Source organism: Engraulis encrasicolus, chromosome 9 (assembly GCF_034702125.1).
Source record: "Engraulis encrasicolus isolate BLACKSEA-1 chromosome 9, IST_EnEncr_1.0, whole genome shotgun sequence".
In the NCBI taxonomy this organism is placed as follows: domain Eukaryota; kingdom Metazoa; phylum Chordata; class Actinopteri; order Clupeiformes; family Engraulidae; genus Engraulis; species Engraulis encrasicolus.
Window position 1 is genome coordinate 20,337,364 of NC_085865.1, and position 15,172 is coordinate 20,352,535.

At 42.6% G+C, this 15,172-nt stretch overlaps 1 long non-coding RNA gene across 1 annotated transcript; it reads left to right on the forward strand.

Moving 5' to 3' along the window:
• Window positions 1–1,091: 1,091 nt before the first annotated feature.
• On the forward strand, window positions 1,092–7,628 carry LOC134455580 (uncharacterized). Its single transcript, XR_010036131.1, has 5 exons — window positions 1,092–1,430; window positions 4,278–4,403; window positions 4,557–4,610; window positions 4,717–4,935; window positions 5,389–7,628. It is a non-coding gene; the product is annotated as an uncharacterized LOC134455580 (long non-coding RNA).
• The last annotated feature ends 7,544 nt before the right edge of the window (window positions 7,629–15,172 follow it).

The window sequence follows — 15,172 nt, forward strand, 5'->3', positions numbered from 1 at the left end:
TTGAAAAATGCCCTTTTCGAAATACTGGGATTCTCCATAGACCCAGGCCAGTTTTTTTTACAAACCTGCCATTTAAAAAGTATTGGGAGTTGGGAGATGAAACTTTCACATTTTGGAGACATCCCATAGAGCTCGCTAACAACGCGTCAACTAAACTTCTAGGTGAAAGTGTTGATGTTTTATGACCGAAAAAGCCTCCTACACTCTAATCTCTAGAGTGGCGGAACCTTGGTTCATGGAGGTTCCACCACTGTTTCCAATGGGGACCCAGGCTTTAACAAAATCGCCAAAAACGGGAAAACGACAAGAGACACGGAGAAGCCTATAACTATACGCGATCTCCAAGCCGAGCCGGTCGTTTTAGTGTTTGAACGGTGTCTCTATCTCGAAAGGCCTAGGAGGAGATCCATTTTCTATTTTACTGCTGCCCTGCACAAGACCAATAATAAGAAACAGGACTTAGAGATTACTATAATCGGGCCTTGCTCTGCAAGGGCCATGCTCTGCATGGTCCTTGCTCCGCAAGCCCGCTTAATTAGCTTAAGAAAACGTGTCTTACATTTGTCTTGAGTCTTTTTTCACTCAAAGCGCTGACAACAAATGCTTCAATTTTTTCTTCATCCCCTGATTATGATTCATTTTTACAGCCTATGCATCTGAGAAAGGGATGTCTCTGTAATGATGCTTTGTGACTTACAAAGGTGACCTTCCTACAAAAATATATGGCCTACTGTATTTCTTGGGATAAAATTATTGGTTAAAACGTTTTCAAAACTGCCCCCCCCCCTCTCTCTCTCTCTCTCTCTCACACACACACACACACCACCACCACCACCACCAACAACAACAACAACAACAACAACAACAACAACAACAACAACAACACAACCCTTGGTTTAATAATGTCGAAAGTATCCTGGCTCAAATTGTCTGAAAGAGCCAGGACGAGGAGAGTAGTCTTTCATTTTTGGCATATGTCACTTTCTTCCAGACTGCTCAAAATAAAAGCCATTGAATTTGTCTGATTTTCATAAACCTGTGTCTAGAGACCCTTTCCTAAAGTAGCCTAGCCTATAAAAGAATATTACAGCCCAAAAATGTTACTGCCCAGTGCCCACCCATTCCCCGGAGAGAAAAAAATAGACCCTTAGACTAGTATGACGGTATTTCCAGTGTTACTTTTCCCTCTGACATTCAAACGAAGAAACATGTGTCACTTCAAAGTGAAACTAAACTGACGGAGGCGACTGATCCAGCAGGCTTAACTCTAGCCAACATAGCCACATGACTATCTTTGCGGGTATTCTTTGGATATACTTCTCAGGTATTCTTTGAAACCCTGTTTCACCTGACGATATGGGCTTTTTACCGACAGCCAGCCATGGCTGTGATTCTCCATTACATGCACTGTGAATCGGACATGACCAATGGTAAGTAGCCTCATCAGGTAAGATTATGCAGTTTGTGACTAAAACGTTTTTAAAAGACGCACTGCATATCGGACAGGTTATATGGAAGGCCTAGGTACTTTAGATACAAAAAACTAATTCATCGTCTGAGCCAATACATTTTCCAGCATGATAAGTTTTAAAACTCACCTCACGTGAAGGCTTGACCAGGACAGGTTGCTGTCACTGCAGTCTACGGTGTCTGAGTCAACTGATGTGGCGCTTGGTTAAATAGGCTCTCCGGCGGGACTTTCCAGGGCTGTTTAGCTTATTTGCGTCAAAATGAAACCGGGTTCATCAATAGGGAGTGAGCTCATTTGGAAAGTGAATGCGAATTCACACAAATATTTAGGTAGCGGGTAGTGTCCTTTTGGAAAATTACCTTTGTTGCGCTTGGCAATAACACATTGCCCAGCTACTTAGGGAAGAGTAAAACTCCGGCTGTTTGAATGCACAATTAAATTGTTCTCATGGTGAATGGATGACAGTGAGTCCAACGACTTGAAAAGAATAGCCCTACAGGGTTTCCGCGCCCAGGGACAATAAATAAATACATAGGCTACATTTAAATAGCCTTATAATAATAATAAAAATCACCTGATGCTGCTGCTGAAAGTGGCATTTTCCAGGCTGTAGGCCTAGGTATTGAATAGGGACTTAAAAAATGTTAAGATGGTAGAATAGTTTCGTGACATTGTCATGATCGATTGTGAACCTATCTCCCAAACCTCATTTGTACCTTCACAAAACCTCTCGTGTTTTAATATCCATTAAAATACCCCTACTAAGAAAATAATGTAAAATCTGTAGGTAGGCCTATGCCTACGGTAGCCTACAACTCTTTCAATGTGTTTTAAGCCTGAACGACACAGTAGGCTACGCGTTTTTTTGTTTATTGTTAAAATATGCAATGTCGCCCCACTGTGGCTTTAACTGGAACTTGCATTCTTAGTGAAAGCCATTCTTGCTACTGTACCTCAGTGGTCTCCAATTAATTTTATCCAAGGGCCAAATTATGTAGAGCAAGTGAGGCTTCGGGCCAAACCATTGCCCCAACCTAATTAGAAACAAGTTAAATGTCTGGACAGAGAACAGACTTTCGCTGTTCCATTTCCCCTTCTTGTCAATGTCTGTAATGACGAGACTGTTAGCACAAGATCTTTGTGAATGCTTTGGAGAAATATGACCCACTGAAGTTTTAGTGATCGAAAATCACACACGTTGATGTTTTCATTTCTTCTGACCTCATGGCGGGCCAAATGTTTGCCACGCCTGGGCGGGATTTGGCCAGCGGGCCTTTGTTTGGAGACCAAGGCTGTACATCAATCTGCACTGCAGTATCCTATTAGTGTCTTCATTGTTACATTGCATTTTTACATTATTACATTACATTTGGCCGACGGTTTTGTACAAAACCACTTACAACCGAGGGATATAGCCTAATCCCAGCATACAACCCTTTCAGATATTAAGTGCAGAGGGAATAAACAGAGCAATAGATAGGTACAAATGCATAGAGGGGTTAGTTTGTTTTTTCTAGTACATTAGCAGAGAGCCTATAAACACATTCACGCATGGCCACATACCCAACACACAACATGCCTTAGCGTCTACCCTGGGTAGCTCAGACATCAGTGCAATAAATAGTCACAAAAGAGGAGAGCCTTTAAGTGCTTCTTGAAGGTCGAGAGAGATGACCCTAGTCTCGTAGCTTCTGTAGCTTTCAGATATTAATGTGTAGATTTAAACACTGTCTCTGAGATTACGCAACAATTATCACAAATTACCATGTACTGTAAATGTTCTAAAGTTTTTATTTTTAAATATATCATGAAATAGCATTATTATTATTGACTGTATGCACAGACTATGGTACTTTATTAGGCCTACACATATTGTAAGACATTGGAAGCATGTCAGAATATCAGGGTGCCCTGAATTTATAAGTAGGCCAGGCCTAAGGGCAGTTATGGGCAAGCGGTTAGGGCGTCAGACTTGTAGCCCAAAGGTTGCTGGTTTATCCCAACCCGCCAAATTGGTGGGGGGAGTAATTAACCAGTGCTCTCTCCCTATCCTCCTGCCCTATCCTCCATGATTGAGATACCCTGAGCATGGTACCGTCCCGCCGCACTGCTCCCTTTGGGGGCACCATTGGGGGCAGCCCATGTGCACGGATAAGACATAAATGCTATTTTGATGTGTGCAGTGAGCACTGTGTGCTGTGGAGTGCTGTGTCACAACAATAATGGGAGTTGGAGTTTCCCGAGTGGGCTTTCACGCCTACTATGCTATTACCAGACCACTGGGAAATCTAGAGGATAGTGCTATAGGGAGGTATGTCTAGGGATATAAAGAGATTAGGGCTGTCCTAAACGATTATTTTTCTCCCGATTAATCTATCAACTATTTTTTTCGAATAGTCGATTAGTTAAACGATTAATTTTTCAAGTACTCTAGCACTTAAATCTTCAAGGATTGGGGAAAAAAGAAAGAAAAGAAAGAAACCGTTAAAAGTAGGTCCCTGAGCTCACAGTGAGCTTTAAATCATGATAGTAGCTTATTTACTCCGAGATACAACGTCCAATTCATACGTGCTGGGCAATTTTAGGTTTCAATAAAGTAATAAAGCATTAGTAAAGTAAGTAAAAAAAACATTGAATTAAATGAAACCATTAGTCGACTATGAAAATTCTTGTTGACTAATTTTTATAGTCGATTAGTCACGATTAGTCAATTAATTGTCCCAGCCCTAAAAGAGATAGGGTTGTATGTCTTGTACTGTTGGCAGTGTTACCTAGAAATGTGTTCCTGTGTGTGTTTTATCCTCAGTGTCTGTATGCTCTGGCATGGTCACTTATTTTACTACCTCTTGGATTCTGCTGTGAAGGCCCAAAGAACAAAAGCGAGATTACAATGGATTACCAACATGCAATCATGCCACTCCTGCAGGCAATAGTAAGTAAACAAAAATGTCCTAATGTACCTGTATGTTGGTCTTGGAAACATCTTTTATGTTGTGCTTGAGTAGCCTCGTAATGCGCACCACTCCACCAGTGGAAAGCTGTCACTGAAAAGACTTACTACTACTTTTTTTTTTTTTTTTTTTAGCACTTGGATGTTACCAAAGACATCAATGCAACCTGCACAGAGAAGAAAAGAAGTGTATGTACAACTGTTTATTTCTTTTCTGTCCTATTTTCAAAAAGAGACAATTTGATGTCAACGGTTACTGAACTGTATACCTGTGATCTGCATGTTTGAACCTCAGCCTCAGGAGTTTCGGGAGACTTTTCCGACAGAGGCAATGGTGGGAGCCGTGTGCGCAGTGATTTGCAGACATTCAAATAAAGATTTTTGTTTTGGAGAACCCACGAGACTGCAGAGCACACAAAAACCCATGACACTACAGAACCCACCAGAACCCACGAGACTGCAGAAGTTGAGTGTCGATATCCAAGCGTCCCTTTGCTGTAAATGTAAAACAAAGGTACGCCAAATCACACATACGTATACCAGGGCTGTAAGGATATTGTATCGAACCGAGAAATCGTGATACACAGAGTAGCGATACTGTATCGTGATACAAGGAGGCAGTATCGTGATACGCCCTTTCATAGTTTTATTACCCATTACTCAAGAAAACAACCTTATGATTTGATGTGATAGTGTTTCCAAACTTCAGTGGAGATACATTTCAGAAATCGTGGGGTGTATCGAACCGTAGGTCAAAAATCGTGATACGAACCGAATTGTGAGTTGAGTGTATCGTTACAGCCCTAACGTATACGTAAAGCGTCTACTAAATGTAATGTACTTCATTGTATTAGAATGTTAGATTAGCATGGTTTATGTCTATCTCTACTGGCTGTTGTTCAAATGCACAGTTTACTTACCTTTGTGTGTGTGTGTGTGTGTGTGTGTGTATGTGTGTGTGTGTTAGAAGGTTAAACGAGACACAAGGCAAAAAGAGAGTGAATGTGAATCGCAGAAGAAAAGGGACAAGAAACTTTGCACTCTGAAACACTGGCTGGAGAGGATAAAGGACCTGTACAGTCAATTCAACGCAACTTGAGGGGAACTTTCCGATGGCAGGATGACAGGACATTATTGTCATGATGGCCCCACACTGCCAAAGCACTGGTGCAAACAGCTGTGGGATTACATCAAAGATTCTTTAACGTCTCTGATTACATACACCTCAAGGACACAAGAAGGACATGTTTGTTGACCTCTCTCAAGTGCCTTTACCAGGCATGGGGAACCGGTTTCATTCGAGGGACACTTTAAACTTTATAAAGTCCTCCAAGGGCCGTACTATGAACACAAACCAGGATTCCCCTGCACTTTAAACCTATATTGAAGGTGGCCACCTTTACGTCAGACCCCACCTTCTCTAGGTCTCCTGGATATATAACTTAATTATATTGCACATGTAATTTGTAAGATTCCTTTACCTAAAACATGTCATATTTCATGTGAAACTGCATAATATTAAAATTATATTAGCTGCCGGATAAGACAGCCTCAAGGGCTATAAGCGGCCCTTGATAGGCTCCCCGGCCCTGGCCTATACTATAAGAACGGATATGGAGGAAAATGGAATGGCTATGCACTTGGCAGTAGGCCTATTGGTACAGTATGACTAACTATCAAATTCGAACCTGTATAACATGTCAAAATGCCCGATTCATGAATCACAGATTCTGTGTTGCAATAGCCATTTTTGAATGTCTCCCAAAGTCACTTCACTCGTGCCATCAGGTGCATTATTACCAACACTCTACCGACTGGTTTCACAGGCCCAATTTGTCAGACTCATGAAGACCCTCTTGGAAAGTCGTAAAAGCCTGCAGCCAGGGTTGCCACTTCTGAAAAAGAAAAATAACCCTGGACATTTGGAACTCAATCAACCCTTTTTCTTGGGTTGGCAATGGCATCCTTCAGTCAGTATGCAGGGGAAAAAATCTCCGGGACAAACCATTCAAAACAGTCTTCCATCTCCGGCGCTGCACTGCTGTGATGAGTGCCAGTCAGTGCGTCACTGCCAGTCAGACAATCAGGTAAAGCCAGGACATGTAGCCACAATATCTACTGTATGCACACACTAAGGATCTGTTTCCAGGTAGCAGGATATTTTTAAATGTGGATTTTTGTTCTCCTGTTTACATTGGTTTTGGCAAGAGATGGTATCTAACAAGCAACCATCTCTGTTTTGGCCCCCTGTTTCCACGGAAACATGGCCATACAGAGGAACTCCTTTAGCCCAAATCCCTTCCGCATTGCCAGGGTTGTTCCATAGCCGTCCACTGCATTCCCCACGCTGTCCTGAATGATGGGAGTCCAGCTGTGACTATACATGTGATAGCATACATGTTTAAGTAAACATTCATGTATAACAGCACTTGTATATGACATAGCATGAGAATGCAATGACATAAGACACACGGTTAAATAAATGTTCGTGTTTGGAACCAAATGTGAAAATGGGTTTTACTGTAGGCTAGTACTGTGGTAGTGAATTGGCTATAGTTTTATGTTGTTGCATAGTGATTAACGTAATGTTGCCTTCCACAGTCATGGCGACATGCCCATCATAGACGTCACTGTGAACCTAGAATGAGTCAGGAATGAGTCAACAATCTTTGGCGGCACTCTGGCTAAATCCCCAGACTGGATAAGCAATGAGTGCATTCCAATATGCGGACTCCCGTTTTCCACTTGTGCTTGTGGCCTCACGTTTTGTTGACGCCCAGCCCTGTGGAGAAAACAATAGTCTCTCCGCTGTCAGCCTAACCACAACAACTTTTGGGGGACTGTTCTTCATTCACCATCTCGATAGCAAACGAGAAAATGATAGTAGAATTGCACTTTCGCAAGACATTGAATTCATTTTCTGTCGTCAGTGACATTGTCACAAGGTCACAAGCAGGCAAGTGAGGACAGGACTCCACATATAGGAATCCACCCAATTTGTTGCTGGTCTTCTACAGGAAGTAGAGGAATTCTAAACGTTGTATGTTCATTAGTGTTTTGTAAAATAAGTAAAAGTCATGCATCTAGAACAAACAACCCAGATTATACATTAGGTTTGGTTATATTTGAACACATTTGCTTTTGAGCATTCTACTATTTCTTTTCTTGAATGAAACTGGACATTTCACATTTTTTTGGTGAGCTCGGTTGGTGAGTCAGGTTAGTTACCTCACTTTTGTTGTGATATTCACTGCTGGTTTGTGCACGAGTGGTATCGTAGGTGAGTGTTTTTTTTAAGTATTTTTTGGGGCCTTCCAGCCTTTTATTATTACAGGACAGTGGAGAACAGACAGGAAATGATTGGGAGAGAGAGATGGGGGAGGGCCGGGAAATGACCCCGGTTGGACTCGAACCGGGGTCCCTGTGGGCATGCTAACCCTAATGTGGGGGGCTTAGCGCGCTGCGCCACAGCGCTCCCTTGAAGGTGAGTGCTTTGTGGTCGGGGAGTGTAGGCCTAGGTCCTGCCTATCAGGGGATCTGGACCACTGGGACATAATTTCTCTGTCGTCCATTTTTTGAGAACCAACAACAGAGTTTCTTGTCATGTTACCACAGCACCAAGTAGGATTGTGTTACCATGAGCCATTACATTAGAGAAGACTACAGTAGAGAAGAATAAATAGTACCGTGCATTTCTAATGGGGTGGGGGGTGTTCCGTGTGTAATAGTGGGGATCAATTATTTGATGTTGGAAGGTCTGGGCATCATTGACACAGACCAGGCCCTCACACAACCCCCTGCTACATGATATGATGATGGGCAGTCTGTAGTAGACTCTATCTAAATTGTGGGTATGATAGTCCTGACGGTTGCTTAATGATATTGCATGGTTAGGGTCAACAGTACGTGTTAGGGTCAAGGATTAGGGAGAACAGGATGCTGGCTCGAGTGAATAAATGGCATATTAGCACCCCTTGTGGACATGTTCCTCCTCCAAACTTTCTCTGAGGCATACAGAGTGTTTGGACTGCAATTGCGTTTGCATAGAAGGAGGATTGTTTATTCAGTGACACCCAGCTGGATGGCATACTTTTAGCCAAACGCAACGTGTCAGACTGCCACACTCTCATTGAGCCTCCTCTGACTGGGTGTCAGAAATTAAACCTATTTAAAGGAAAAGTATGTACAGTAATTATCCGTTATGAACATCTTTGGCTGCAAAACTTACTAAACTTACTACATTTTAGCCAGACGAGTAAATATTAACATGTTACATAGTAAATATTAATGTAAAAAAAAATCTAATTTGTGAATGGGCAGCAAACATTTTGAAAATATACAACTATAATTACATATCTTGAATTTGGGCTCCAAAAGGTTTATAATTTAATGTGCACGTAAAGCAAACCATATTCTGCAAACAGATAGCGTGGAATCTTTTATATTCCTTGCAGCAAATAACAACGCCTGATGAGCATGTACGTACAAGTCTTGCACATGTACAGTAAGTGTACTCAGGCAAAGATCATCCACAATGTAAAATACTTTTCTCATGCAAGGTTACAAACAGGGATGCAAAACTGGGCCAACCAACAAATATCTATTCTGCACCCATATTCACACATATTTTACCCATTGTCTAGTCAACATCTAAAGTTAGAATATGATTATTTAAAGACCCCAAAATGCAACGAGTCCACCCCTCCCAAAATCATACTCACAACCACAAAGATGAAGCTGCTTTATAGGATTTACAACTTGGATTATCCTGCTTTGTTTTGTGTTTTGTTGAGCTGTTCGTTTGTTTTCATCCTGTGACTTTTATCATTGGTTTACCTTAGGTTTAATGGGTTTTAAATGCCCTTTCACTCTTTTCCTGCAATTCTCATGCAATGCTTGTGCAATGCTTATGTAAACCTTTCCCTCCCTTACAGCAATTTGTCAGCATGCTCGATCTGAGATAGGAACCAGGCTGGCATCATAGGATACACAGACCCACTGGCTGGGCAGAATCCAGTCTATTGTGTTTGCACAGTCTATTGGTGTTGTTTGTTGCTAAGCGCCACAACAGGGGTAGGCGACAACTCCACCCTTATATTACCGTACACTAAGGCAGTTAAAGAAAACTAGGTTATGTTTGGACTTGCGATGTTGACTTAAATGCGGATTAAGGTTGCCATGATTGAAACACACCAAGACTAAATATACACAATGTGTAATTGGTGTAGTAGGCTCCTCACAAGGATTCGGGAGTAGAAAGGTTGTGTAGTTAGTTACAACAGCAACAACATTAAGAAGAAATGAATACAAAGAAAAATGGAATTAACAGTCATTAGATTTCTTGGGGTGCCCAAGTCAATGGACACAGGACTCTCACAACAGCTTAGCAGCACAAAAAATAACGTGTGCAAGTAATCAGTTGACAGATGTACGGTAGATGATGCAGGACAGCACAGCAGCAACAAAGGGGAAAGTAGAAGTACCATACAGTATGCAGCAATATGGACATATGGTTGAACCTGGCATATTTCGGAGTTTACTTATCGCAGATGTAACTATTGAATGAAAGAGATATTTTACAGTGTTTGGTGTGGGACAGACCTGGACTGCATACAGGGTATCAGACATACAGGGCATTTTGTGGTGGGGTACGATCGGTAGGGTAGGGTTTTTTGTATTTTCTTAGAGAGAGGGGGGCTGTGTCTGGGCCTCTATCGCTGGCCCCAGTCCAGGCCTGGTGTGGAATGTTATTCCATACTGTAGGCACTATGAATGTGTTAAAAGGACACTGTGTGAGATTTTTAGTTTATTTATTTCCAGAAGTCATGCTGCCCATTCACTAATGTTACCTTTTTCATGAATACTTACCACCACCATCAAATTCTAAGTATTCATTATGACTGGAAAAATTGCACTTTTCATACATGAAAAGGGGGATCTTCTCCATGGTCCGCCATTTTGAATTTCCAAAAATAGCCATTTTTAGCTGCAAAAATGACTGTACTTGGACCATACTAGAAAATATTTGTTTGATACTTAGTAAACTTTCATGTAAAGATCAAATTTGGCAGTAGGCAGCCCAATTTCAATAAGCAGCATGGTTGCAGTACCTTTTTTGACCATTTCCTGCACAGTGTCCCTTTAAACTTTTTCTTCCCCGCACGCCTCATCTGGCAGGTGCGTTGGAGATAACCCATGGGTCACTCATCAGACAATTTGAAAAATTGAGTAGGAAACACTGACCATTTAGCTGTTTTCTTGAATACACAACGTTTTGGTCCAAGACCATCATCAGGTAAAACTGAGGGGTTTTTTCAAATTGTGCCATGAGATACGTATAAGCAAATTCAGTAACACTTTATAGCACAGACTCCTTGTTAAGCATTAGTTATGCATTTGTTAAGCATGATTGAAACCTTAGATAACCCTTTGTAAAACATTTGTTAACCATGATCTCTTTATTATTTCCCATGACTTAATTATTAACATACACTGCTAATGTTTTTTGATACTGATACATGTATGTGAGAGAGTCAGGGAAGGATTGGCATTATAGGATTGGTATTATAAGGTGTTATAAATATACTCAAATTCCTGCAACGCATTGACTCGACATGCATCTATACATTACATTATTATTACACTATAGTAAATGACTTCACAGCGTTCAGAGAGGAGAAAAACAATGCTCCACTTTGGGTTGTGGCTGCATTAACACCTCAGTGTGCATTACTTTTCTGTTTCTCTGTTACATAATTGATAAAATAAATTGATGATTTTTGCTCCCTATACAAGCAGAAGAGACAAATAAGGTGTCCAAATCATGTGGTATTACAATAACTGTAGAAAGGGAAGGAGTCCTATTCCCATTCATTTCACTGGAGAATTGTGATGGAGTGACCACCAGCGGTGTAGTCTACTTTCTTGAAGTGGGTATGCTGTATATTCGAGCATTTTTGGAAGTGGGTATACTGTATATATTTATGCTATTCTAAATAATGGATCAATCAATTTTAAGTGGGTATACTGAAGCCCCTAAAATTTAGAAGTGGGTATACTCCGTATACATGCGTTCTACGTAGACTACACCACTGGTGACCACCACAGGGGTTGTGGTTGCCCGCTCTCACGGTAATGGTCCCAGCTCTTCATGTTCAAAAGCACATGGGGACCCCACACTGGCTTGTGAGAGAAGCCATGGGCAATTCTATTCCCCTTCGTCACAAATGGTGTCAGAAGTGGGATGGATTGCTGTGAGGCCATCACAAGCACAAACCTACTGTGTGAACTATACTGTACGAAGGTACAAATCCCAAGGACAGGTAACACTAAAATGAGGGCTGCAATCAACAAAGTCTCAGGCTGCAGTCTCCAAAGGTCTCCTAACAGAAGGGGCATTCAAGTGATGTCACATGGATCCGGGAAAAGTATGGGCTGGATTTATCTTACTCTACTTGATGATTCTTTGGCAGCACCTCTAATTCTTGCCCAAACTGAAATGGGTAAATGCTTCATGACCACATTTTACAGAGGAACAACAGAGAACATCCTTTTCAGTTGCATCACGGTGCATGCACACTGCAAGCGCGAAAGGTCCACTTAACGTGTCCGGACGTATCTGGTTTCAGTTCGAAACATTTAGAGTACATGAGAACAAATCATGCTTTGCACACAGGAGCGCGGTGCATGTCCGGGCCCGCGAACAGGACACCGTACATGTCCGCGATGTTCCTTGAAAATAGAACTCGAGTCTATTTTCCTGCGCGGACATCCACGTCCAATGAGCGGTCTCCCATTGAAAATGAACGCTGCTGCACCCGGATAGAACGCGACCGCTGAGTGTGCAGTGTGAAAGGGAGCAACTTAACAGCCCACGCACCTCTCGGACTCGCGATGCTCCCGGGCACGTTAGCGAACAAGAATGTCTGGTATAAAAGTCACTGTGGAGCGGATGCTGACCACAACAGGAGAACCATGCAATGAATAGTGCCGTGTTTCTCAAAGTGGGGCGTAAGCCCCCCTGGGGGGGCGCGGAGGCATCTCAGGGGGGGCGTGTGACATCTGATTTTGGGTTTTTTTCCCCCAAGGAAATGATTTCCTGTCTCACCAACATTATATTATTAATTGTCATGAATTTGAATAGCATAGGAAATGAACACACATCTGCATTCGACTGCAGTCCCTCTTTGTTTAATCTCACCAGTCACGTTTCCTTTGATTCTGCGCAGTGATCGCAAAATCAGTCTGCGCGAGTACTGCTGTTGCTTGGGGGGGCTCGGAAGCATTCAGACCCTCTGAAGGGGGGAATGGTGGAAAAAGTTTGAGAACCACTGGAATAGTGAATGCAACCTCCAGATCATTGGTGCATTACTTCTCTCTCAATAAGACATTTATCATCCTTTTACCTGTAAAGCACAATTGTGAGAGGTGAAAGTCACTTTGCGCACAATCCATTCAGCTTTCTGCTCTTTGGGAGGAGGTACAGGAGCCACTGTTGACTTTGACTTGAAAGCAAGAACACTGAATATGTAAGTACAGAGACAACATCTGGTTGTTGGCAACAATTCATTATGCCATACTCTACTGTATCTATTATGTTGTGGCCAGCATCCATTGCAACAGCCAAGTAACTGTTTTACATTCTGAATGATATCTATACTAAGTTCAGGCCCATCAACACTAGCCTGGCGACGCCATCCTATGTACTCCAAAGATTTTGGCTCCGCGAAACATCTCCAAGCTTGGTTCGCTGGTTTGGCCAATCAGCAAACAGTTGAGAGTGGTGACACAGAACTCACCCACAAAGTCTGTTACTGATTGGTTAAGGTAACACTATTCACACTTTTGTTTTGTTATTTGTATGCTTTTGCGACACTACAGTATCCTAACAGTCATGCTAATAAATTTAGTTTCAGAGTTGAGTTTTAGTTTGAATTCGGAACTCCAATTAATTTAAATGGCAGAGTAAGCTCAGACTACCTCCCACCCTCCATGACGGATTCCTCTTAGCTTTTGCCAGACTGTTTGACAGAGTCAAGAGTCGGCTTTTGCCCAGGCTACATAAACACATCCTTGAGATGATGATGTGTAAATGGATCTGAACACGCATTCAGATCCCTCTCCATTTGTTCAGAGGCGGTATCAACAACAATCAACAGAGAGGGTTGACAATTTCAAATTCCTGGGGGTGACCATGGCAAAGGACCTATCCTGGGGCCCTGACATTGCCTCAGCAGATGGAGAGGCCCAACATTGGCTCCAACAACGGCTGGTGAACTTTTACATCTGCACCATCCGCATCAACATATGAGTTCCTGGTGTTGCACTCAAGCTCCTCTAAAGCAGACCAGGCGCGTAGACATGGGCGGGCCTGGGTGGGCCTGGGCCCGCCCACTTGACATCCAGGCCCGTCCCATCTAATGAGAAGAGAAGTCTCAAGAGTTGCCTCATAGAACTGTAGCACTGACCGATAATTAATAATTTTGTAAAGATAAATCTAGTTCATCTTCTATGATTTCCACTATTTCAATTTCAGAGAATATTTTAATAATATTGCGTAATGCTTACGCTATGTGTTGAAACTCCAATCAGATTGTAATTAGGCTACATGATCCAACGTGCCCCTCCCCTTGTACAACGTCTCTGTGGTACCCAACTCACTGGGCTAGTGTTAGCGGAAGGTCCAGGAATCTGTTTTGTAAACAAAAAGTTTCGTGGGCGTCAGCATGATTTGCAGAACATTGTTCTTCTCAATCGGATATGTCAAACTATGATACGGAATACGGATAACGTTACGGAATCGCCTTCACCCTCAGTAGCGCGCCCCAGTTCAGTCTACAGCAATTGCATGCCAAGGCGATAGGCATGCCAGAGCTAAGCTTGATAGAACATGATGGCCCTAATGTATGGCTGTTTTCTACCATTAATCGGAAACAAGCGTCTACCAGAACATGTTGACTCAGACTGAACACACTCTGTGCTCTTCCTTGAAATAAGAGAACTGGCCGACTGCTTGGAATATCATGACGCGAACGCGAGTTCAACAACAACAACAAAAACTCGCCTCCTGTTAGCATGCATAAAGGAATCATCAAAAGTAAGACCATTCATTACTTTTTTCGTATGGGCATATGCCTAACTGTTAATTTTGTATTGTAACAGCCCATCATGTTGGTGCCCGTTCCATTTGATTTTGCAGCCGAGCCGCCATGTCTTGTTTCAATGTCATATCTTTGGCCGCCGAAGTAGTCTAGCTGTTTTCATGTTGGACTTTCATATGACTAGTAGTAGCCTAGCTGCTAAGCGTTCTGTTGCTGCTTGCGATGTTGAGTCTGTGCATGACACTTACGGCTGTGCAGTTGGCTGAGATGTATTCATCATTAAACTTTGGATACCTTATTTGAATAAGGTATGCGCAACACCCCCAGAGTCTCCCGAGAGGGGTGGGCGGAAGAGAGACTCAACGGGACGGACACCCCGGTATCGGCCAGGACAAGGAACATGACTACGAGAAAGCTCAAGCAATCTACACTGACTGGAGTGGAATACACTGTTAGGTGCCATTGCGGTAAGATCTGCAAAAGCACCAGAGGACTAAAGCAACACCAGAGTAGGTCCAAGTGCAGAACATCAGCAGCTCAGGAGCAGCGCACAGACCCAGAGTCTGGTCAGACGTTGGAGAACTCCAGCCAGGAAGCACCCCACAGTGCTGAAGATCTCTCCGCAACTGAACTGCCCCAGCATCAGGGACC